Source organism: Papaver somniferum, chromosome 8, assembly GCF_003573695.1.
Source record: "Papaver somniferum cultivar HN1 chromosome 8, ASM357369v1, whole genome shotgun sequence".
In the NCBI taxonomy this organism is placed as follows: domain Eukaryota; kingdom Viridiplantae; phylum Streptophyta; class Magnoliopsida; order Ranunculales; family Papaveraceae; genus Papaver; species Papaver somniferum.
Window position 1 is genome coordinate 11,318,330 of NC_039365.1, and position 15,783 is coordinate 11,334,112.

The 15,783-nt window shown below is 35.0% G+C and overlaps 1 long non-coding RNA gene across 1 annotated transcript; it reads left to right on the forward strand.

Annotated features, from left to right (window-relative positions):
• Positions 1–5,422: 5,422 nt before the first annotated feature.
• LOC113302917 lies at positions 5,423–7,522 on the forward strand. The gene is made up of 2 exons (XR_003337194.1): positions 5,423–5,601; positions 5,694–7,522. It is a non-coding gene; the product is annotated as an uncharacterized LOC113302917 (long non-coding RNA).
• Positions 7,523–15,783: the final 8,261 nt, after the last annotated feature.

A 15,783-nucleotide genomic window follows, 5' to 3' on the forward strand; every position in this document is an offset into this window, starting at 1 on the left:
GGATTTTCTTTCTGTAGCCATTCTTTAAAGATATCTAAAAAATGTATAGTATTGTCAAAGTGCACATCTACGGGATAAGGGTCAGCAGCCCATACAGATTTTGCATACTTACAGTGTAAAAAAAGATGTTCTGTTGTTTCAGCCTCATTGCAGCCAAAAGAACAAGAAAGGGAGACATCATTTTTAAACTTAGACAGTTTAAAGTTGGTTGAAAATGCATTCTATAGACATTTCCAAGCAATTTTTTTTATCCTTTGAGAGGTTTGTATGGCCCATAGTTTCTTCCAGAAAATATCAGGTTGACCTAAGTTATAATTATTTAGGGTTTTTTCATTTAGCTTATTGTACATAGACTTAACTGTAAACTTCCCAGATTTATTGAGTAACCATCTCAGAGTATCTTCTTTTGCCAGCCTAATATTACAAATTTTCCGAGCTATAGAACTAGGGAACAAGGAATGGATTAAGGGTTCATTCCATCTTTTTGTATTGGTGTCTATTAAATCCTTGACAAGCACTAAAGAGGAGTTATGGACAATTTTTTATTGTTTAAGTTTTTCAGGAAATTCAGGTATCCAGTTATCCTCCCATATATTGACTTTCATTCCATCTCCTATTTCCCAAATGTTATTTTGTTCTACTAAAATTATTCCTTCGTATATGTACTTCCATATCCAAGAACTAGTAGATGGGATATTTGCTCTAAAAGCCGAGGTTCTCCTGAAGTATCTAGGTTTCAATTGGGATACCCAGAGAGCTTTTGGTTCTGTCATAATTCTCCACGCAAGTTTGGCTATAAGGGCTAAGTTGAATTTATGAGCATTTCTAAATCCAAGGCCTCCTTTGTTAATAGGTTTACACAGACAAGAATACGATTTTGGGTAGTAGCCTTTGTAATTTGTTTCTTTACCCCCACCAGAAGTCCCTTTGAAGGGCATCTATTTTGTTGGTTATCTTTTTGGGAAATACAAAACAACTCATTTGATAACTAGCTAAGTTATCTAAAGTAGCCTTATTCAATATCATCTTACTCGATTGAGCTAAAACTTTCCCTATCAAACCTTGGATTCTTTGCTTCGTCTTTTCTATTATGCCTTCAAAAAGTTTTATTTTGGTTTTATCTACAAATAGCGATGTTCCTAAGTATGAGTCTTTTAGGTATATATGTTTGATTTTAAGGATTTTGCTAATCATTCTTTGGTGTTTAGGTTGTACTTTCTTACTAAAAAAGATACCAGATTTGTCGAAATTGATGAGTTGCCCAGAGGCTCTACTAAAGTTTTCTATAATGTTTAAGATCTGGTGGCATTCTTTCAGATCATCCCTAATAAACAACAAGCAATCATCAGCAAAAAAAAAGGTGGGAGATGGAGCTATTCTTAGGTGTTATCTTTATTCCATGAATTTCACTGTTTTCTTCTGCTAAAATTAGACTCCTAGAAAAGATCTCCATACAGATAATGAAAAGATAGGGGGAGAGAGGGTCTCCCTGTCTGAGGCCTCTACTGGGTTTGAAATATTCACCTGGACATCCATTTAACAAGATTGCTATTGAGGTTGTGGAAATACAAGTCTTAATTAGATTACAAAAAGCTTGATCAAAACCGAATGCCTTTAGAGATTTTAAGAGAAATTCCCAATTGACTCTGTCAAATGCCTTTGACATATCAATCTTGATCCCCATACCAACGTGCTTAATTTTATTTTTCTTGAAAGAATGAATAATTTCTTGTGAAATTATAATATTATCTGAAATTTGTCTATTTGATAAGAAAGCAGCTTGGAATGGAGAAATTATGGAATCCAAGTGAGGTTTGATTCTATTAGCTAGAATTTTTGCTATAATCTTATAAATAGTGTTGCATAATCCTATAGGTCGAAATTGACTAGGGTACTTAGGGTGTCTTTTTTTCGGAATAAGGAAAAGGAAAGTCTTATTAAATTCAGGGTTTATCTATCCTGTTTTAAAGAAATTTTGAATTGTATTGGTTACTTGCTCCCCTACAATGTCCCAGTTCATTTTAAATAAACTTGCCGGAAATCCATCTGGTCCAGGGGATTTGTTTGGTTTTAATTTTCTTAGAACAACTAAAATTTCTTCAGAAGAATGAATGACATTTAGGCTTGTGTTTTCCTATTTAGATATAGTAGATGTAATGTTAGCAAATAAATCTAAATCTAAATCATGTATGGAAGAGTTTTGATCTTCAGAGAAAAGATTTTGATAGAAGTTTCTTAGAGTCTTCTTGATTTCTTCTCTTTTAAAGATTCTCTGTTACTCATCTTGATACACTCTATGTTATTCCATTTCCTTCTCTTAAGTGTTTTAGTATGGAAGAATTTCGTATTCCTCTCTCCTAATTAAACCAGATTGTCTCTTGATTGCTGTTTGGAAATCGCCTCCTGAGTGTCGTAAAGTTTTTCTAATAAGAAAAGTTTGTCTTTAATTTTCTCTTCTTTCCTATAGACATGACTCGAATTGTTAAGGATGTCTATCTGGTGTAAGACTTTCCTAATTTCTTTGTTGGCCTTACCAAAGATGTTTTTCTTCCAATGTTCTAGATTATGTTGCAACTCTTGAAGATTAGAAAGAAGCGAAAGAGAGGGATTATCCTTAGTCTGACTAGATTTCCATGTTTCTCTAATAGTTTGTATACATGGCTGTTCTTTTTGCCAGGTATCATAGTATTTAAAGGTATGCTTATGTTTGGTGGCTATAGAATCAAGTTTAAGTGAAATAGGACTATGATCTGAACCCACAGCTACTAAGTGTGACAGTTCAGCATTTTGAAACTGAGAGTTCCATTCATTGTTTGCTACAGCTCTATCTAGTCTTTCTTGTATATTAGCTATACCATCTCTATGGTTGTTCCAAGTGAATTCATACCCAGTAAAGCCTATATCTGATAAACCAGCATTATTGAGGATATTCTGATAGTACTCACTATCAGTTCTTTTGAAGGGAAGGCCTCCAACTTTTTCATCCTGACTGAAAATCATGTTCATATCTCCTAGTAGGATCCAAGGAGTAGAATTTTTATCTACCTGTTCGGAAATTTCTGAAATAAAGTCCCATGCTATATGTCTATTGTTTGGGTATGGACTACCATAAAAACAAGTTAAAAGCCACTTCTTAGATTCATGATTAGTTTGAACTAGGAAATTTATCATATTTGTGTTCCATTGTACAATTTCAAAAGCAAAACCATCTACCCAAGCCAGAGCTAGACCTCCTGCCTTTTGTATAGGATCTACTATGTGTATATTAGGGTAGTCTTTCAAGAGAGATCTAACTAATGGTTTTTGTGATTTTGTTTCCGACAGGAATAAGATTTCAGGTCTATCTACATCAATGATTTGTTTAAGATGGTTTTTTGTGAAGGGATTTTCACAACCATGCACATTCCAAACTATTATTTTCATTATTTTTTCTAGAGCTAAAAGGATGCACAGATCACAAGTGAATTCCTAGTAATTAGATTCAATAAATGAAGCACAACGTGTAATAAGCAAGAACTAAACATACTAGGCTAAACAGGATTGTAATACCCACAGATCACAGTATCAAACCCATTCAATACCCACGATAATGGAAGTATTTGTAGTGGCATGATTTAGGCATGTGGTCACCAAAATTTTTAAAATAACACCGTATCCGTTGCCATCACTGGTGAGTTTGTGCATCACATTTTAGTGCTAGGTTTAGACTAGGGGTAAATGGATGAAAATAAACATCAAGTTATTAAATTTCAATAAAAAAGGTAAACCTAAGCATCAGAGTTTCGGAACACTTTGATACGAATGAGTTCTAGAGTCCATTGAGAGTTTCCCTTAACCAAGGAGTAAAATGAGAAGAATTGCAGAGTTATGTACACACGTGCACTTTAGAAAGTCTCCAATCTCCATATAGCTAGCATCTCTTGGGTTGTTTCTCTCTCCTTCTTCTTTTTTTTTTTTTAGTAATGTAAGCCCATTTGTTAACGTCTTGACTCTTGAGTGTAAATCCACATCATCTTATAAGTACACCTCCGCATGAAAAGCCACATCAATCATCCATTGTATTTGTAACCCCCCATCTGTCAGAGCTTTTGCCATTGAATTAACTGCTTTACTTTCCTCGCTTCAAAATAATAGTATGCTTTCACGTGTAATTTGTACGTGAAATCGGCATTATTAACCAAATTCAAACGAGAAGTTTTTGTAGGCTTCAAATTAATATATGATTTTTAGGCACGAATCATGCTTCCCGGCATCTCTATTTTAACTATATTTTGCCTCCCACTTAACCGTCATCACTACTTACCGATCATCAATTTCTAGTAGTGAAAGTGTCGGAATATGATAAGAGAACCTTTAATTGACATTCTGACAACGCCCTCTGGTTATTTTTACGGTTTATTTTTTTATGGATACGAAAACACCCGATTCTTCTCCAAATTTACGTGGGAAAAAAACGAGTGTTTCTTTTTTTCTTCCGCCATAAGGATTTAACAAAATATTTTAACTATTCTACACTTTGGCCTGGCGATTTTGATCATGAAACGATTACGCTCTAGACTTTTCTAGGATTTGATTTTCTTTTGTGTTCACCATCGTTAGAACTTCTTTTCCTCTTCTAGTTGAGGACTTCCCTATTCATGGTGGACGTGGTAGAGATAAAAATGGTAGCTCTGTTGGGTTCTCATCTGATAAGTTAGGGGATACAAAATGAAAATTATCTTCATGAAGGATAAGGAAGACATAGAAGACCCCTCCGTGAGCAAGTTTTCTTATTACACAAGCCTCAAAATAGTAACGGGAAAGAATATCTTTATTATCTCTTCTAATGATTTTGAATGAAATTAGGGTTTCGTAAAACTTTCTTGTCAGCTATTTTGTGGGTCGTTGTTTACCTTCATCCATAGTTAAATTTCTTATGAAGAAGATGTGGAATCTTAAAGATAATTTTCGATTGAATGTTAATGGCGAATCAATTTTCCTTTTTGAACATGACCTAGAATGAGATGAAGTCATTGATGTGGAACATGGTTCCGTCTTTGTGTAAGTATGTTGTCGTTGATTAGATCATGTATGGTATCAATTTACGGAACAATAAATTCAAGAGATAAAATAGAGGGAAATGTATAAAACAGTCCCAATATTAAGACCCGATTTGCAAAAGAATCATACAGCTACAAACCATTAACAAATTAGTCACATTTCTGTTTGTAGGAGGGTTAAGTCTGTGGGCCCCTAAAGTCAGAGTTAAATGGAATGGTAAAGTTACCAACCTGTCCTTAACCTAACTCTAATAGATCTGATACCGTAAATCGTCTGTACATTACATCTCGAGGATCATTTCAACGAATAAGATTGATCACAACTAAACAGGTTCTATAACAGTTAGGGTCTTCTTCTCCTCTTCATTTTGCCGCCTTTCTATTTCTAATCTTCAAGCTCTGCAAAAATGGCGATTGAGTGAAGAATGAGAGATCTCGAGTGAGTTTTATCATCAACAGTGAGGGTTTTGTTCACACAGTTCGTGTTACGGTTTGATTTGATGCTTACTGAAACTGAGAAAGAGATGGAGATACTGATTGAAGTCAGATTGAGAAGATGATGGTAGGTAAATCGATATTTGTGGTAAGATAATTGATGGGTTGTATGAATTTAGGGTCTGGGTTAAGTTCTGGTTTTGTTGATTGATACTGCAGTGAGTAAGGAAGGGATGAATAGTCTGATTGTGGATGAACTATAGTGGTGTTTTTGTGAAGATTTTCGAGCAAATCAGGTACATTTTTGTTGAATATTAGGTATGTTTTGATTAACTGTAGTGGTCGTTTAACAATTTTAGAGATTTTTCTCATAAACCCTAATTAGGGAAAATTGGGTATTTTGTATTTTATCTGATGATGTCTGTCGATTGGAGTTGACGGTATTTATGGGTATTTGAGGAGAGTTTAGACATGAATTTAATACAGCTGAAGGTGAAGCAACATTCGTGGATTCTGGATAGGTCTTGATGGAATTGATTTGAAGTTGTTGTTGGTAATTGAAAGAAAACAAAAGATGAACTGAAGTACTGTAGCTGGTAGTGTTACTGTGTTTGGAGGTGGTGATGTTCTTTGAGCTTTTGAAGTATGCTAGTGATGAAAAGAGCAGGTGTTGGTGGTTGGAGTTGTGAGAAATTCAGATGGTGCTATTGAGTCTGTTGAATTCAGGGACAAACATGGTTGTTGTGTGGTGTTTGATACAGAAACTGAGATGGTGGTGTTCTGTAGGTGCAATTGCAGGAGATGGAGTTGAGGTGTGGATTGATGTGATAAATGGAAGAGATAAATGACTGCAATAGATGAATTAGCATGAAGACTAAACGTATGCTTAGGATTTGGATCTGTAAACTGATGGGTTGGAGGTATTGAATTGCAACTGTACAGTTGAAATGACTTGATTGAATTGCAGGAGATGTGCTTAAGATGAACCAGGTAATGATGTTGGTGAGTTCATACAAGGTGATTATTTTCTGTGGATGTGTGTGTATGTCCTGAGATGCAGATGAGTTGAGAGGGTGGTACAGTGGTGGCTATGAGCTGAGAAGTAGGGTTCTGATAGGAGATTGTATTCTGCAGCTGTAAAAGATGAATTCTAGTGGTGAATAAGAATATGGTTTGAATTGAGAAGATGGGTTGCATCTGCAACTCAGTTTTGGAGACAACCAGTGATGAATAATGGGTAGTGTGGTGTGCTGTATCTGGTGGATTCTACTGCGAATGGAGCGGTAGATTATGGAGCTTCTGAAATGCATTGGCTAGGGTTGCAGTTGAGAATTGAGATTGTGTTGTGTGCAGTGTGGAAAGAAGCAATTGCAGGTAATATTCAAGAATGAGAAATTGAGTTATGGAAGAGTGAAGGAAACTGAATTACTGTGTGGACTGAGCTGAACTGAAGTTGATGGTTGAACTGAGTGCAGTCACGCCACGACATTGCAGGTGGTCTGGAACTGAGATTGGTAAGGGTTCAGCTGGTGCTAGTTGTGTTGTTGAGAAGTTGTTGTTGCAGAGATGAAGTGAATGGTGATGGGAAGTTTGGATGAAAGAATGGGTTGTGCAGTTTTAGATGGCTCAAATGTGTGATTTGAGAATGTGCAGGACTAAAACTGCAAAGAAGAAGATGATGGAGCTAAAAAGTTTGTGGTTTACTGATAGATGGAAGGGATATAGAGAAGCAGAGTTGCATTACAGGGAAGTTGCAGGATGAACGCAAATGGCTCGTTCCTTGGCAGTTATACTAGTCAGCCTGAGCTAGTCTGCTAGGTTTTGGTTACAAAAAATTTGCCACGTCACCGTGCCACCGCGTCAGCGAGATGCCACCACGTCAGCAACGGGTTAACTGTGGTTAACGTTTGCTTGACTTAAGAGCGAGGGCATTTTGGAAATCTGTTATGTCGGATGAAGTAGGATCATTTTGTAACCAATTTACAAAAGTATGATCACTTTGTAACTGAATTACAAAAAGTATGACCATTTTGCAAATAGCCCTAAAATAGATTCATTGGCAGAATTTGAGGAACATTCCTATTTATTTTTAGAATGCAAAAGGAACTAGTTATGATTGTTAGTGTTTCGGGCAATCCACCTTCCACTAACAAGCAAATTTTAGCTACAACTAGAATTAGTTTTGCTAGGGTATGTGTAGAAATCACAGAAGATACCCCACTATTAGTTCTAGTAATTATAATCTTACGTATTGATGATTCATATACGATAATTTATGCTTGGGTTGTCATGGAGATATGACAATATTGAATTTGAGTATTCTCATATGAAATAAGATAATTATAAAGAAACTGAAATAATTATAAAGAAAGTGAAAAAAATATGAGTTTGTACTTGTTTTTGTGCTAATGAAATATCAAAGCATATTTTCTGGGGTGAAAAAAAGATGAAACATATTATGAAAGAGGGATCTTGAAAACAATGTTATTGATGCATTGATAATGTGTGTGTATATATATATATCATTCTTTATTTTTGATAAGGTAACGTTGTTTGGATAGATTATTCCTGTAAGAAATTTCTAATTAATTTAGTTTATTTCAGGAATTTATGGTATTTATATAAAGTTTAGTTTTTCGAAAACTCGGGAAGTGCTACGCTTGGCATCATCTAATCTTTATGTAAATAACTCAAAGTTTTCCACAATATAATTGATATTAGCGTGTCTGTTGACCAGTTTACCTTTTGAGTCATAATTAGGGTTTATTTTGATTGGTACTTTTTATTCATTTTTTTTTTTTTTGACATACTTCACATTGGTTAGAGGATATATATATATCTGCAAATCGCGTGGTAAACAACCTTAGATTAATTTATTAAGTAACAAGTATCACATTAATTTTGATACTGTCTTGCTTTCAAACTTTTCAAAAATGTATAAAAGGAAATTAATAACAATTCGGTACCTTGAAAATTGAATATTATATACATGGTTCTAGTAGCATTTCTGATATATTATGAGAAATACTAGAAGTTCTCACTCAGATGTCTTGAGAAGACACTTCTTATTGTGATAATATATCCATATGAGGTAATTGCATTTATTAACTTTTAAATCATGTTAAAAAATTCCTATTAGCGTTACCACTCCAACAAGATTTTGAAAGCTCGAGCCTTGTTGTTTCTTAAAGCACAATGAAGAGCTGTCTCATTCTTCTTGTCTGACACCATTCCAGTGCATTCCCGACAAGTTGAGAGCAAGATGTTAATATTTAGGGCATGGGTCCAAGACTCACTGAAACAGAAGAGAAATTGAGGTGTGGTCTGCAACTATTGATCAAGTACAAGAAGATTCCATTATAACCATTATTCTCACCCGGACCTTTGGTATTCTTGATCTGAGTGGACACTTTACTATTTTGAGTAGAGCCTGGAAAACCATGAAATACCTGAACATTGTTTCTCCTAACATTCATTTAAGAAGATTCTTCCTTATCAGAATTTTTCTTACTCTTAGTTACTAGTCTCCATTGACCACTTATTTCAACATCCTTGGCGTGACTTACCATACCGTTAATATCATTAGCCTTTAGATTTCTTTGCACTTTTCCACTAGTAAGCCTTGCACCAGGTTTCTTTTTTTGCACAATCATCCATGGACCAAAATTTTCTTTCTTTATCCACACTGCCATCTTTGTCAGCCACACCCTGTGATATAACATTAGTATAAGCAACACTGCTTTTCTGCAATGGTGGACAATTTTCCTTCTTATGACTATTTTTTCCACAGTTAAAACATATAATATTCGTTCATTCGAATTCAATTCTTTGCCTAATCTGGTTTATTTGTGAAAAAGTGGGGGTCTAACAACACCACCCAATATTTCGCTTAGCAATCTGTATGGACAAACTCGAATATACTTTTAAGAGAATCAACAAGACTAAATCAATTAAAAGTACATCAACGAGTTTATGTCTCTCTCTTGATTTGATTTCTTCAAACAGAAACTGCGAGTAATAATCAAATACAAGGAATAACTTGGATGGTATCAAAGACCAATATCCAAGGATCAATCAATGACAATCAACAACCAAAGATTGGATTACTCTAATTGATGATCTAACGCACAACTTGTATTATTTCAATTATAAATACAAAACAATATAATGCGGAAAATGAAATAACACAGACACCAGAAATTTTGTTAACGAGGAAACCGCAAATGCAGAAAAATCCCGGGACCTAGTCCAGATTGAATACACATTGTATTAAGCCGCTACAGACACTAGCCTACTCCAAGCTAACTTCGGACTGGACTGTAGTTGAACCCCAATCAGTCTCCCACTGATCCAAGGTACATTTGTACTCCCTACGCCTCTGATCCCAGCAGGATACTGCGCACTTGATTCCCTTAGTTGATCCCACCCATAACTAAGAGTTGTTAAGACCCAAAATCGCAGGCTTTGAAAATAAACAAATCTGTCTCACACTGACAAGTCTATCAAAGGATCAATCTGTCTCCCACAGAAAAACCCTAAAGTTTTTGTTCCGTCTTTTGATAATAATCAAGGTGAACAGGAACCAATTGATAATCCGGTCTTATATTCCCGAAGAACAGCCTAGATAAATCAATCACCTCACAACAATCTTAATCGTATGGTAGCGAAACAAGATGTTGCGGAATCACAAACAATGAGACGAAGATGTTTGTGACTACTTTTTATATCTTGCATATCGGAGATATTAGCCAATCAATCTGATTGTACTCGTACGATAGAAGATGCAAGATCATATCTCACAACTACGATAAAATTAGTATCGGTCTGGCTTCACAATCCCAATGAAGTCTTTAAGTCGTTAACCTGGTTTTAGAATAAGAAAACCAAAGGTTAAAGGAGAAACGACTCTAGCATGCAAAATAGTATCACACGTGAAGTGTGGGGATTAGTTTTGCACAATACTAGATGTCTCCTTTATATAGTCTTTCAAATCAGGGTTTCGCCTTGGTCACAAAGAAAACAATATCCACCGTTAGATGAAAACCTGATTTAGATTCAAGCTAATATTTCTCAACCATTAGATCGAAAACTTAACTTGTTATACACAAATGAACTGCACGCTTCTAGGTTTGTTAACCGTACCCAAACATGTACATTGTTGGTTCAACAATAGTTAACCAAAAGGTTAGTCATATAAGAATTTCATACCAACCATATTCTTATTCACCATAACTAGTTCAAACGACTCAATTGAACTAGTTAGAGAGTTGTTCAATTGCACGGAAATATTATGTACTACACAAGACACAATTGAAGCAAAGATGATTTGATTCACTCGAATCGGTTAATGAACTTTATATCCACGGTTTTCAAATTGCATTCCTTAGTCTTTTTAAGTTTAAGTTCAGAAATCATCTTCAGATATATAACCTTCTTAAGTTCGCACACTAGTTTCGCAGATTTAAGCAACCGGGCAGAGTTTACAAACTCCAGCAGAAAATCTCGGCAAAGACTTTCGGCCTGCTCGCGGACTGGTACTCACGTAACAAGTTTGTCAACTCCAGCAGAATTTCTCGGGATGAGAAATTTGGCAGTTCGCGGACTTGGCAACAATCCATTCTTCCGGTTTCTCTTGATCAACAAAGTTCGCAAACTTTGGTGCAAGGGATAGGACTTATGCACATATGTGTTTCCATAACAATACTTATGTCCATCATTGGTTATGTAATCTAAACTATTATTCCAACCATTGAAACATTCTTAGAGGACGTTATATAGTTGTAACACCATTTCTCGTCAAAGAAATTTTCAAAGTGATTGAAACATATCATGACTTTCGTCACTAGGTAAAGATAAACATGGTTGAAGCGAAACGCTTACCAAATATTTCGAGATATAGATAGGAGAGGTATACTCGGCTCGAAATACCAAATGTGTATAATCTAAGTCTATATATAGCATACGACTTTTTGTCTCAAGAAGTAGGAGATAGAGTAGATAGACTTTTGAGTGACAGATAAGTTCAAGTCTTCACATACCTTTTTGTCGAGAAGTTCCACCGGTTCCTTGAGTAGTTCTTCTTCTTGTATGATGAATCCCATGAAGTCCTTGAGCTCAACTACACTTTCTATCCTAGTCCGAGACTTAGCCATAATAGACTAGAAATCAAGACTTATAGTTTTGATCACTAACATTGACAAACATGCTTGAGATAGCAACGCATGCGAGTTCGACCGATCAATGCTCTAACAACTATCATTTTCTATATCAAGGTTGGAAAAAATTGGAGGGGAAACAAATTGATAAGGATGATGGTGAAGGGAGGAAAAAAAAGGAATATGGGATCCTCATCCTTAATGGAAGAGATATGGTGAAGGATTTTCCTTAGTATAACTTATTTAAATCTAAGGGAAAGCGGTTTCAGGGCAACCTTACTATGATGTTATGCCATCCCTTAGTTATGTTGCACGGAAACTCATTTTTCGTTAAAATAGTGCCAAACGGATACTCAGTTTCATGTAAAATCCCATGGATACTTAGTATCACTTTCAACTGAAAAATGGATACTCAGTTTTCGTAAAGTGAAAAAGCAAACGGATACCCGGTCTCTGTGTGATTTCTCAATGCTATAAAGTTCATCAGATCTGATCAATTTTGTAGAGTAGATAAGGGATATTTTTACTCTAAAGTGATATTGAAGACCATAGTAGTTGCATTCCGCTACAATTAAGCGATAGCGTAGCGAAATCATCAACCATAATGCTTGGCCTTGGGGGTTTTAGCTACAAATCCATAAATACACCTAAAAATAGTCTATAAAAAAATTTGCATACAATACATATATGGGACTTTTTGTTTTTGTGTATGAATAAGGATATCATTAGAAAAAAGACTCTGTGAGTCTGTGTTACATTAGTAATAGAGCTATCTAATAATGAAGAGACATTCCTTATCATATTTTAGATTTATCTACTAGAAGTTTTTGAGTTATACATTTCGGTGGATTATAAGTCCAATCCAATTCTGAAAATAAAGTTCTTGCATATTTAGCTAAGGAGTCTACCACTACATTACTTTTTCTTGGCACAAAATGAAAACCAAAAAGTTGTTGCAGGAATGATGTATTATCTTATTTGCTTTCTCCAAAAAAATTTTGGTTCTCCATTAGACTTATGAAATGCGACCATCGAGATGATTGAAGAGACTCTCTCAGTCCCCTTCAATGCTGAAGTGATGAATGTTCAATTCTTTAGCCCAGTAAGCTGCCTTAAGAATGCCTTCCGCATTTGCTTTTTGTGTGTCTGAGCTTGGGGATGGTCCTGCTCTTCCTCCTTTAACTTCACATGTTCATTTCTTAAGATTAGTACAAATATAGAATAATGTAATTCTGAGATCCATGTTGCCTCCACATTAATTTTCAGGAAATTAGTTGTTGGGGCAGTCCATGGAACTTTTTGCTTTCTCAGAATTTTGTTGTTTTCCTTCTGATTTGAGGTATTTCTTGACCTATAAGAAATACATTTTTGGATTTCTATTGATTACTGGTAAGCTGATTTAGATTTTTCCTCGAAAACTCTGTTGCATCTTTCCTTCCAAATGAACCATGTTTTGGTAAGAAGAAGTTCTATTGATATTACTTAGTTTGTGGTATGAAATCCTAGTTTACATAGATCTAGAATACTGACTGTTGTGTCGAATTGGATACTAATTGGGTTAGGTCCTTGTTCCTAGACTGATTTTGCATATTTACAGTGTAATATAAGTTGTTTTGCTGTTTCTAGTTCTTGTCTACACATTGGACAAGAAGGATCAATAAGTTTTACTTTGGGTTATTTGGTTTTTGGTACTTACATTTTGACCAATGTTAGTGTTTGGTATAATATTTGTCTTACTTAGTGATTGGTACTTGGAAAAGACGTTGACCTTAGTTGACCCGTTAAGTTTTGACTTCTGTTTACTAATTATTTAAAAGAATTAAATAAAACCTATTAAGTTAACACCGTGTAACACTGCCGTTAGAACCCTAATAGATGTTCTTCCCCAAATTGGAATTTCAACCCAACTGAAGAACCCAGATATGTTACAAAATTTAACACAACCTCTTTCAGTGCAGACCTCTCTACGATGGCCACCATTACAGAGAAAAAAATAGGAAAAACATGGTTAATTTTTTGTTATAACCGTGATAAATCATCATCACCATTTAGATTAAAACAACTAAAATCATTAACTGATGGCCACCACTGATAGACGCATTTATGTGTCTAATATGTCTCAATTATATGTATTGTTACTGCTCCATTAAAACAATTTGTTAGTGCTCGATTTTGTATTTATTTTGTTATTTTATGTCTTTGTAGGTATTTATAGAGAAATAAGCTCTTGCAGCAAAATTGGCTCGAAAAGTGGTGTTTTACACCCCAGGATAAAATACTAAAGGCACCCCAGAAATGCACCGGAAGCACCCCAAAAATGTGACGGAGAAACCCCAGAAAAATTACTATTTACGCCCAAAAATACTATTTGCACCCCATAAGGCAAGTGCTAAAGGGAAACCCGTACAGGATTATGGGGAGGACATCTTCTTCTCAAATTCAAAATCAATTTTGGCGGGAAAACATTTCACTTCACTGGAAGAATTTCGATCGAATGTTTGGAGGAGTTTTTGTGTGATTCAATCGCTGAAACTTCATGGGTAGTTGTGATATGTCCTAACAGAGCTAGTATGGGTGTTTGTTTCGATCAAATTTGGCTGGATTACTTGGTTTAATCCAAACAGGGAGTTGGAGGAAAAACATGAGCTTGTAGGAATTTAAACGTGTATTGCACGTGTTTGGAAGAGTTGATCGATATTCTGGAGCGTGAAGAAGGTATAGAAGGAAAGAAATACAGCTGCAGACGCGTAGAAAAACGATTTTTGGAAACAATATATTTTCGAGAATAAAAGAAATAATGTGATTAAATAAAGAGATTTTGGGAGATTCAATGTCGCAATGATGTATAAATAGGTTCCTAGGATCACATAGAAGAGGAGGGGAGAGTTTGGGGTCGAGAGGAGAGCTCAGGAAGCGCGAATCAAGAGTTTTCAGAACTCTGTTGCTGCTGCTCGTGAAGAACAGGGAAACAACGACGGTTTCTTCATCCGTCGTCGGTTTCTTTAAATGCTTGTCACAGTTTCTTCAACTGATTTGCAACATTTATCTTCATTGTAACAGTTTCTTCATCCTCTTCTGCAACATTTATCTTCATATTTGTAACGGTTATCTTCATCATAACAGTTGAGAGTTGAAACATTCGGTCTACAACGTGCATGTGCTGTTGCAGATTTCCTGTTTCACTATTTTCTCTTCTTGTAAACACTTTTTGAGCCATGAATTCATATTTTGAGTGTATTTCCAACATGATGAGCTAAACCCAATCTTCCTGGGCGATGGAGGAAGCCATTCTTCCAAAAGTTATGTGGTAAAATTTATTTGAATTTATTTATGCAATTCTTTTATGATTATTTGCACCGAATGAAAACTGAGTAATGATTTTTATTAATTAGTTGTGTTTTCTCTTGATGAAGTATGCTTAGTTTAGGGCTTTTGATACTTCATTCTTGCGATTAACAATTGATGTTTTGAAAATCTAATTTAGGCAATGTTTAGAATCACAATTTCTTTTGATTGGAGTTATATTGTCTAGAATTGCATGATAAAAATTAACATTAAATTAAATGAATTTTGGTGAATGGTGAAATCTTGAACCCGGGTCTCTCTAATCAGTTTTAATTTGCTTTATTTTCTTTAGTTTTAAAATTTAAATCTAAAAGCACAACCTTCACAAGTCTTGAACGAACTCTATTTATTATTACAACAACTTTGAAAATACATTAACCACCAACACTAAACTAAGAACACCACCACTCAATACTTTTCATTGATAAGAACACATATCATTATCATTAAAAATATCTATCACAATTCAATACTGTTCATTAATAAGAACATCATAATACAGATCATTATCATTCAAAATATTGAAATTGAGGGGAATGTAGATAAATTCTCTGATTATGATAATAAACCAATTCACAAATCACAAAAATAAGATTCAGCAGAAACCCAATTTTGGGAAATTGAGTAAACCCTAAAATTCTATGCTATTGAAATTGGAGAAACAAAAATAAATAACAACAAGATTCCCTGTACGCCGCACCCTTTTAAACCCAAATTTGATTAATGAAACCCAAGGAAAAATAAAAACCCTAACTGAACAGAAATTGTACCATAACTGAATCCTAATCTCTGCAACAATACTGTTCTTT